This window comes from Tachyglossus aculeatus, chromosome 9 (assembly GCF_015852505.1).
Source record: "Tachyglossus aculeatus isolate mTacAcu1 chromosome 9, mTacAcu1.pri, whole genome shotgun sequence".
NCBI lineage: Eukaryota > Metazoa > Chordata > Mammalia > Monotremata > Tachyglossidae > Tachyglossus > Tachyglossus aculeatus.
Genome location: NC_052074.1, coordinates 10539992 through 10551068, shown reverse-complemented (window position 1 = coordinate 10551068; position 11077 = coordinate 10539992).

The window sequence follows — 11077 nt, the reverse complement described above, 5'->3', positions numbered from 1 at the left end:
TAACTATATCTTTTTGGAGTTCAGAATGGGACACAGAGCAGGGGCTCCTAGAGAGTAGCTTGTTTGAAGAATGGCCAAAGCAAAGCAGTTAGTAATATTTATTAAGCACCTACAGTCTGCAGGGCACTGTACTAATCACGTTGATGACCAGAATGAATTAGTAGACATGATGGCTGCCTTCTAGAAGCTTACAATCTAGCTGGGGAGATAGATACTAAAATTGATTACAGGTAGAAGGGACCAGTAGACTACAAAGACGTGCACATGAGTTCATAAGGCAAGTGGGAAAAGTGAATCACAGAGGGAAAAAGGGAAACGTGTAGATAATAGAAGGGAAAGTGAGAAGACACAGTTGTTCAATGAAGATTCAAGATATTAGCTCCACACCTGATGAAGATTCTTCTAAAGTGGTAAAGCAGATTTGTGTCTTCCCGACATACCCTGTTACAGGTGCTGAGTACAAATTGTTATTCTGTTGTCTTTAAGAAAATTTTTAGTACTGAAACATTCTCCTCAGAGTAAAAAAAAAAAAGCTCTGGATTATCTTTTCAATTAAAACAATTATTATTTATTGTGAATAGTCATGAAACCAAAGCCACAGTAGTCAAATGTCTGAGAGTTGGAAACAATCTGTCTTCAACTGCCATTTTACAGGTGGAAGAAAAGTCTATGGATACACTACCAGAACAATTGCAGATGGAGGCAAGGCATTCTGAGAGAGATGTGTCCATGGCATTTCTATGGGTCGGAGACGACTCGACAGCATAAGACAAGACAAGAAAACTGCTAAATTGCTCTGATGATCTGCTCGGTCACTTCCTCTTGGCAGCTGTTGGGGATTGGTAGACCTAGGGCCAACCAGGTAATTTTTAAAAAGACAAACTGTACGTTTGCTCAGACCCCTTGCAGATCGATTTCCTCTCATCTGTTGAAGCAATTCCTGCAGTCCTCCTATAAAATGCTGTGAAATCATCAACCTTCAGGCAAAAAGCAAGCACTGACTTCCAACTCGAAGGAGTGTTGGCAGGTTTCAGGCTCCTTTCCACATCTGTGCCTACATGCCTCACCCACATGGGTTTTTTCAGGTCCTGCCAGCATCTCATTAAGTCACTGATGAGCCTGGAGCACTATTCCTGTCCCTGTCAATTCCTGTCAATAAATACGATTGATTGATTCCTCCAAATACTTTTTTGACTGGCTCAGTCAGGTGTGAGGTCTAGTATATATATATATATATATATTTTTTTTTTAACCTCCAAATTCCTACTTGGTATGTTGGGCTCTTGAGAAAGAGAGGGTGAAGAACAAAGGTGAACAGAAGCAAGAAGATCGATCAGTTGTACTTATTGAGTGCTTACTGTGTGCAGAGCACTGTCTTAAGATTAAGGCAGCAAGCTTGAACACTTTGAACATGGTAGACAAAAAGGAATATCAGTAGACCAAATCCAGGCTAACCTGTCCTTCAGAGAGGGCCCCATAGTGTGTAAGCAGGCCGTTTCAAAGTAGATGGGAATTTCCCCCTGGTTTATAGGTCTGTGCAAGCCTGTTTTGGGGCTATTTTTTTTTAACCTTTGAGAATTGGTTCAACATCCTGATGAAAAGCCCCAAAGGGGATTTTATCAGTCATCTCAAACTAATCTTTCTTCTCTTCAGGAAAGTAGATTATAATGACACTCGTTCTTTGGTGTTATTATCACCTAATGTTATTAAATGGTAAGTACTCAAAATCTTCTTGTCACACTGGTGCAGTTACTTTGACCAATGGGTTATCTATCAAATTTGGCAAATCTTCCATGGACTCTCAAGAGTGGAAGTGGAGGGTAGAGGCTGAAAGCTGAGAACACTGCAGGGAGCCACATCTACAGGAGTAACCTCTTCCAAATCCTGATCTGGCTGTGGATAAATTCTTAGACCCCATATTCATTCATTCAATCGTATTTATTGAGCACTTACTGTGTGCAGAGCACTGTACTAAGCGCTTGGGAAGTACAAGTTGGCAACATATAGAGACGGTCCCTACCCAACAGCGGGTTCACAGTCTAGAAGGGGGAGACAACAAAACAAAACATATTAACAAAATAAAGTCTTGCTGTCATGAGAACTGGAAAATAGCTTTAAGATTAATCAAAGTTGGTACCGCATTACATTTCCCAAAGCACTGTCCATCTAGTTCTTTCCCTTTCTTACCTTCCTTTTCAGGCTCTATCATGGGGTTGAACTACCAGAGCCCATCAAAATCTGGTACAAGGCCCAGGATAAGGATAAAATTATGCTGTGTTAAATATTTGCTCTTCTAGAGGACAATCAATCAATCAATTGTATTTATTGAGCACTTACTGTGTGCAGAGCACTGTACTAAGCGCTTGGGAAGTACAAGTTGGCAACATATACAGTCCCTACCCAACAGTGGGCTCACAGTCTAAAAGGACAATGAATTCAGCCAGGTGGGCTTCTATATTCACATCATTCATTTCTTGAAAGACTCTGATCTTTTGAATGAAAAACCTGATAGAGCTCAAGTCGGTACAGGATAGTTGCATTATTTAAAAGAAAATTCCCAATATGGACCTTTAGTCGAATGTGACAAACCTGATTTTCAATTCCAAACTAATATTAATAGAGTTTATCCCTTGCAGGCATCGCTAATCCTTTTGGAGCCAAATACCACTACATGTGACTTGAAATCTGTTGCTGAGGTCAGTGTCCTGACAGATCAAAACCTAGATTGGAAGAGAGCATTTGGGTTTTTTTTTTAAGCCCCTATGTCTGCCCCCTGAAACTGCTATGTTGGGTTGGTGGTGGGGTCGGGGGGCAGAACTGGAGTCCTCAGTACACTATTTGGAGTTCAGTTAATCTGGCGGATAGCCTGGTATCAGGATAGAACGGAGCAGCAGTTTGGCATAGAGGATACCACATCAGGTCTCGAGAAAGATCCCCCTGTTGTAAAATTGCTACAACTCCAGGCCAAGGCTAGTGTCATTGGAGGAAAAAGCTGCCATAACTAAAATGACATCTGAGGGAAACCTGCTGCCAATACCGATACTGGTGACTTGTTTAGGACCTGCCCTATATGTGAGAGGGTTGCTGCTACTGCATCGGTGGCCCAGAACTGTCAGCAGCTGAAGGGTTGACCTTCCCAGACAGAGACTTAGAAGGAAACACTATTATATTTGCCAGGTTAGTGTCTGTGGGCTCGGGTATGTGTCCTAGACCTCCTGTTAAGAGTTAAAATTTTCACCCACAGTTCTCATTTGCAGGTGAGATTGTTTGTTGAAGACCTCCAGGACCAATCGGGCTCCCAGGTAACCGTGTGTTACGAGTAAATTCTAAACTAGTAGACTCTGCCCTCTCCTGCTGGAGATGCTGACAGCCCAAAATAGTAGTAGCAAAATTTTTTTATTGTTAGCTGGCCAATGAGGTCGGCTCTGTTAGGATCAGTGAGGAACCCATAGATTCTGCAGCGTTTTTTTGACCTGTCATCAGGTTTCCACAATGCAGACTTACGCAATCATGCCTATAAAGTGAAGAGTACTTATCTGTTTTATATTTGTAAGAGTTGTTTTTAGAGTTAATAAACTGAGCCCATTGTTCCTTGATTCACCATGCATGGGCTCTCACTCCATTTGCAATTCTTCTATTTTGCTGATAGTGTAACACTGAGAGCCAGGTGACCTATTGGAAAAAGCAGAGGCCTAAGAATCAGAGAACTGAGTCCTTAATCGTGGCTCCACCACTTGGCTGCTGGATGACCTTGGTAAGTCACTAAATTATCTGTGCCTCTGTTTCCTCATCTGTAAATGGACCATTCAATTCCTGTTCTCCCTTCTACTTAGACTGTGAACCCCATGTGGGACAGAAGCTGTCTGACCTGAGTATCTTGTATCTATTCCAGTACCTGGTACAGTGTTCGGCAAGTAAGTGTAAGCAAATATCTTACATTTATTTGCTTGCATACTTGCATCAGCTTCTACAAATGGTGATGTGTGGATGACCCCTTTTTCTTGGGAACATTATTTAATCTTGGTTTTCCTGACACTGACCCCTCCTGGCTCCCCTCTTATCTCTCTGACTGCCCTTCAGTGTCTTTAGCAGGCTCCTCTTCTGCCCCCATTCCCGGGAAACTCGGGAATCAGCATGACCTAGTGGATAAAGCACGACCCTGGGAGCCAGAGGACCTGGGTTCTCATCCTGGCTCCATCACTTGCCTGATGTGTGACCTTGGGAAAGTCAATTATCTGTGCCTCAGTTTCCTCCACTGCAAAATGGAGATTCAGTTTCTGGTCTCCCTCCTACTTATACTGTGAGCCCCAGGTGGGACAGGGACTGTGTCTGACCTGATTTACTTGTATCTGTCCCAGTACTTAGACAAGTGCTTGATACCCAGGAAGCACTTTACAAATACCATTTTAAAAAAAAGGCTCAGGTGTGGGTCCTGTTCTACACCCCCTCTGTAGCCACTCCATCAGAGAATTCATTTGCTCCCAAGGCTTCATTTATCATCTCCAAGTGGATGAGTCTCTGAGTCTCTGATGTCCAAATTCTTTTTCCAAAAAAATCCTCTTGATCCACATCTCTTCACTCCTCCAAATCCTCCATTGGTTGCCCGTTTACATCTGCCTCGATCAGGAACGCCTTACCACCCCCCTTTAAGACACTCAATCAACTCTCCCCTTCCTACCTTATGTCACTGATCTGCTACTACAACTCAACCTGCACATTTCACTCCTCTAACACCAGCCTACCCCCTGTACTTCAGCCACGTCACCAATCCCTTGCTCATGTCCTCTCTCTGGAACTCCCTCCTCCTTCATAGCCAACAGACTACCACTCTCCCTACATTCAAAGCCCTACTAAAATGACATCTCCTCCAAGAGGCTTTCCCTGACTAAGCCCTCACTACTTAGTCTAAACCCTTCCATCTGCATTGTCTATGCACACACTCTGTACATCTTATACACATTATTCAAAATGTACAAGACATTTTGTATTTCACCCCTCCCCCAGCCACAGAGCACTTCTGAATATATCCATCTGTAATTTATTTCAGAGACAGTCTCCCATTTAGTCTGTAAGCTCCTTGGTTAGGGATCTACCCAAGCACTTAATAAATACCATTGATTGATTGATTCATGCTCTAAGAAGTCAGGACTGTCTGAGAATACAGACTTACCCATTGGTAGAGCTATGAGGTCTTCCTTGAAAACATGCATTGACTATGTGAATGATTGTATCTTGGAGTATATTTTCTCATAGACATAGGTGTTCTAAATTGGGGCCCATTCCCAAACCTGTGGTAAATAATGTGAAAAGTGTTCATGTGTTATATACTATTATATTAATCAATCAATGGTATTTATTGAACATTTACTATGTGCAGAGCTCTGTACTAAGAGCTTGAGAGTACAATACGACAGAGTTGGAAGACATGTTCCCTGCCCACAACAAGCTTACAGCATCACTAAACTTTTGTTTAATATCTGTTTAAGTGATTCAAAGCCTATTAACCACATGGGAAGTTGTAGTATGATAGTGAATCTTTGCAGTTGACTGCAAAAGTAGAACCTTGTTCTCCTGACTCTGATAGTAGTTTTCAGCTTTAGCAAAGAATATTGCCAGTTTAGATTTGTAGTATATTTATATTATACTTTCACTAATTTATGTGGCTATTGTTTGTAGGGCACTGCACTAAGCACTGGGAAAATATACAGTGGGGGAATTAGACACCATCCCATCCCATCCTTTTAAAGGACTCACAATCGAAGAATTTAAGAGGGAAGAGGAGACTGGCTACAGATACATAGAAACGATGAAACAAAAAAACACTGCAATGTAAAAGGCAAGAGCAGTACCCAAGGTATTTGGCTGAGTTTGGTTTACTGGGGTCTCTACCATTTAGGAAGGTGTGGATGAAGGTGAGTGACTCTTGTAGCTTAGAGGTTACTCCATGCCCTGATCTCCTTGGGGCCTGTTCTAAGTTGGTGGTTCTGTATAACTAAAAGTATGTATTAATCAGGACATGTGAGTTATTCAACATGTGTGGGTGTGGAAGCAGAGTGGAAATGGATGTTGGGCAGGCAGGGGGAAGGACCGGGGAATATCCGAGAGTCCCCTGCTAGGCCCCATAGAGGCGATAGGGAGGGAGTAGAAGAAACTGAGGAAGGAGACACGGAGGGAAAATAGGAAAAATGAGGTATTTAAAGATAGGGGAGGTACAGAGGAGGAGAAAATTCTAGCTGATGCTTGGGAAAATAAAGGGGGAAACAAAGGAAAATTGAAAGGGAAAAGTGAACAGCAGTTTTGGGGGTTTTTTTGGGGGGGGGGCGGTTTGGTGGCCTCGGCAAGTTTAAAACTAGTTCAGAACAAAGTATCATTTTCACACTCTGAGGGTTACTTGTAGCATTAAGAAAAAAATAAATTGAAAATCAAGCCATGATCTAGCCCCCTTCTCCTATGTCTTGTAGAGTCATGCCAATTTGTGTTAGAGGAAATTACAGCAGCATGGACAGTGATCAGCGTTTAAGGGATGAAGATAAGAGCAAGATCATCTCTGTTTGATGATTGCAGTTAATCGATTCGGCATAAAAAATCTTATCTGGGTGATTAAATTATTGGTCACAAATTAGTGTGCCAGTTCAAACACATTTGCTGGGCAATTGAAGCACACTAAAACTTATTTCTACCTAAGTTGCATATTGTCCCTCCACTTAAGCTGCTAAGTAACGAAGACACAGTCTCCCTTGGAAATGAAGTATCATCCTCTGACGGTGACAGCTGAGCTTTTTTTCTCAACTCTCATTTGAATTTTGGAATCTTTTTCTCAACAGGGACTTTGTGGTCCAAGTACAAAAAAATTGTTTCCATTTTCAACTCAAAGATGGTTCTATTTACATAAGCTTCTCTTTTCATTTAAATCTGTTGTAATCCCTTTGGATTTACCAGTTGTAATGCAAAATGTATTTTTCCAAACGAAAGAGAAACCCCATGAAAAGATTGGTACAAATGAAGGACTAACAAATGACCTTTTTTTTATTTTTTTCATATCCTCCTGCCTAAAATCAATGCGATTCCAAGGGACTTGTTTACACTCTACCTGCCTAGAAGGTTGAAATACATATTTTTAATAGATTAAATACGGAGCAAGAAGGTTTGGAGCTCCAATTTAATCTGACAGCAGCATAATCAGTTGGAGCTCACTTTCAGCCTGATTTGGATTTTGTAAGAAGTTCATGTTACTCAGTACTTAATTGTCAGGTAGCTGTTTTTTTCTACAACTCTTGACTACTAAAATTGCTATTATTTCTCTTCTTAAATCTAAGAAAGTACTAGCCCGTTCATTTTGCCCAAATCTCTACCAATATTTTTGCATTTGTTTTCCATTCTTCTCATTGTTCTGTCATCCTCCTTTTGAACTGTTTGAAGCAAAGGCTAGAAGCTAAATGGAGTATGAATCTATCTACAGAATGCTAAATAATAGAACAGGCTTCTGAATTTGGTAAATTCATTCTAATTAGCAAACCCGTGTTCCATAACCAACTCTTTGTTCTGCATTCCCCTTTCCAGTATCTCTGTTCCTTCAGGGAAGCATTTTTCTTCCTATCTTAATGATAAAGGCCAAAGGAAACATAACAGACGGGCTGACTTTTGGAACAGTGCTATCACTCCACCCCATCCTCAGAAAATAAAAGTTCTACTAAGTCCTACAGGAAACTAATGGGAAAAAAACAATATAGTAGTCCCTTCTTCTCACTCAGGCACTTGGAAATTAACAGGTAAAGGGGAGGATATGGGTTATAATGGGTTATATTAAACCAACTTCATTTCTGTTCAAAAAAAAAATCTGGCTTGCTCAAATTGTAGTCAATTGCATGGCTCTCCTTACTTGTAGCCCCACATTCAGCATAAGCACTTCCTTGGTTTACTACGTTGCTTGCCTCATAGAAGAAACTAAAATAAGCACCTCTACTTCCATATAGTGGTACTAGAGATGATGAGGAAATCAATCGTATTTATTGAGCACTGACTGTGTGCAGAGCACTGTACTAAACGCTTGGGAAAGTACAGTACAACAGAATTGGTAGATGTGATCTCTGCCCACAAGGAGCTTGAGAAGCAACAAGGCTGTAGTGGACAGAGCAGGAGCCTGTAAATCAGAAGGACCTGGATTCTAATTCCGGTTCTGCCATATGCCTGCTGTGTGACATTGGGCAAGTCACTTCACTTCTCTGGGCCTCATTTCCTCATCTGCAAAATAGGGATTAAGAATGTGACAGACAGGGACTGTTTCCAACCCAATTAACTTGTATCAACCCCATCGGTTAGAATAGTGCTTGGCACATGGTAAGTGCTTAACAAGGAACATAATAATAATAATAGTTATTATTATTACAAGGGGAGAAAAAGGAGTAGGAAATGGGAATCAGGGATGTTCAGAGGTCTAATAATGATGGTATTTGTTAAGCACTTACTATGTGCCAAGCACTGTTCTAAGTGCTGTTCTAAAGTCTATTCCCATTGACCACTACAATCCCATGGCATTCCCTTGGAAAGACTGGGTTGGTTCCTAAGATATCTCAGGGATTCAAAACTAACCATTGTGGAGCGACAAAATCTTCCCTGAAATCTTTTGAAATGACATATGACTGCGCTAGACTTCTCAGGGCTGCTCCAGACATTATTCACGTGCAAGAGCCTTGACGGGTAGCTGGGTGAATTTCCTTTCTTGTCATATCGCAGCCAGTGTCCTTATTCAAAAATACATGTATGTTTATATGAAAACCCTCAGTGGCACATACTGATTTCTTTGGGGCCTGGGCCTGGAAATATGAACTTGTATGATTATCAAAAACTTTCTTTAGTTATGGATAGTCACTGCCAATATGATTGGTGGATCTTTATCTTCCCCAAATCTGTCCGTTCTTATAATGGGTATAATGGTTTGTGTTTGATACTTTTCTAATATGCTTTCCATGACTGACTGGTGTTTTCAAAAATTATTTTTTTTAACTTGTTCACATTTTTTTGGTAGCCAAACTCTTTTGGCACCTTGAGTTATTGTTATGAAATTATGAGTAGCTTTTCCACACTAGACATGCCTGATGTACTTACCGGGTGTCGTGCTGGAAGCTTTCCACTTAGCCACTGGGGAAGGGATTCCTGAAGTATAGTGTAATACCTTCACTCTTCTGCTACTTGCTCAACCTTGTCTTTCACCATAAATTAATGTTGGATAAAAAATGGCTTTGCATTAAACACGTAGAGATGGAATGGCACTGCTTATTTTAAGTCTCTGTAGGTTTAAAGTTGGAGTCGTAGCAACGTTACAACAGGGGAATCTTTCTCGAGATCTGCTGTGGTATCAATTGTATGAATGAATGATTTTATGCCAAACTGCTGCTCCTTTCTACCCTGCTACCAGCCTGTTTTTTGCCAGCCTGTATGTCTGTCCCCTGAAACTATGTTGGGTTGGTGGGGGTTGGGGAAGGGGCTGAAGGGACACTATTTGGTGTTCAGTTACTCTGGTGGTTAGGCTGGAATCTAGGTTCTCGGACTCCTAGGCCTATGCTTTTTTCCTTTAGGTCACTCTGCTTCCCAATCAAACGCCACGTTTGATCATGTTCTCTTCTCCCGGTTTGACAGACTCTCTTCGTGGAGCAACACTCAAAGCAGTTTTGCACCGTGATGACAGTATAGGCGAAATCCGGTTTTCCGAGCTTGTCAGTGGAGAATACATGGGGACCAGAATCAAGTCGTACTAAAGTCTAGAAAAAGTGTTATCTACCTGATATTCATCTGATATGGTATGCTACTCAGGCAGGCTTTCTAGTGCCAGCCTTTTTATTTTTTTTTTTTACTGTAGTTTTCTTGTTCCAACATCTTCCCAAGTCTCAATGTTAAACTAATCCACCTGTAATATCAAGGATCTTCCTTGATTGCCTCCTAGAAGAAACTAAAATAAGTACCTCTACTTCCATATAGTGGTACTAGAGATGATGAGGAGATCAATTGTATTTATTGAGCACTTACTGTGTGCAGAGTACTGTACTAAACGCTTGGGAAAGTACAGTACAACAGAATTGGTAGATGTGATCTCTGCCCACAAGGAGCGTGAGAAGCAACAAGGCTTTAGTGGACAGAGCATGGGCATGGAAGTCAGGACTCGAGTCAGAGGTCATGGGTTCAAATCCCGGCTCCGCCACTTGTCAGCTGTGTGACTTTGGGCAAGTCACTTAACTTCTCTGTGCCTCAGTTACCTCATCTGTAAAAGAGGGATTAAGACTGTGAGCCCCCTGAGGGACAACCTGATCACCTTGTAACCGCCCCAGCACTTAGAACAGTGCTTTGCACAAAGTAAGTGCTTAATAAATGCCATTATTATTATTTTCCCCTTTTAAAATATTAACTTTTCCTTCTTTTCCAATCCTCAGGAACTTAACATCTGCCATCAAGTCCCTGATGATCCAAATACTTCCAGCGTTCTTTTTTTTAAAGGCACTTCACCTGCAACCCCACACAGTAAGTGCTCAATAAATATGAATGAATGAATTCTAGATTAGAGTGCTGTTTCATTCCAAGCCGGATTTAGCTTGGAGTCAGTTTAGATTTTGAACTGCTTTTGGGACAGGGACTATAACCTGATTTTCTTGAATCTACCCCAGTGCTTAGTACAGTGATTGGCACATAGTGCTTAAACATATACTACACTTAAGCACTTCTAACCATTTTTATTGACAGAAATGCCAAACCCCTAAATGTGTCTGCCTTTCCAGGTATCAGTTCTCAACTTCTTCCTCTTACCTGGGAAGGGGGTCACTATGTTTCCCCCTCCCAGCTTCCCCAGTTCACTATAAACAAAAATATATTAAATTTAATCCAGAGTCTCCTTTGTATCCTTCCTAAACAACTTAGTGGCCAACCAGCCACTGCTTCCAGGGTGTAAGGAGGGGGATTGTAAACTAGATGAAAACTCAAGGACAGAAATCATGTCTAACTATGGTGTTCTCCCAAGCACTTAATATAGTCAGTTATCTTCACTTAGATGGTTAATGAATACTTTTGATTGATAATGGAGGGAGCTATT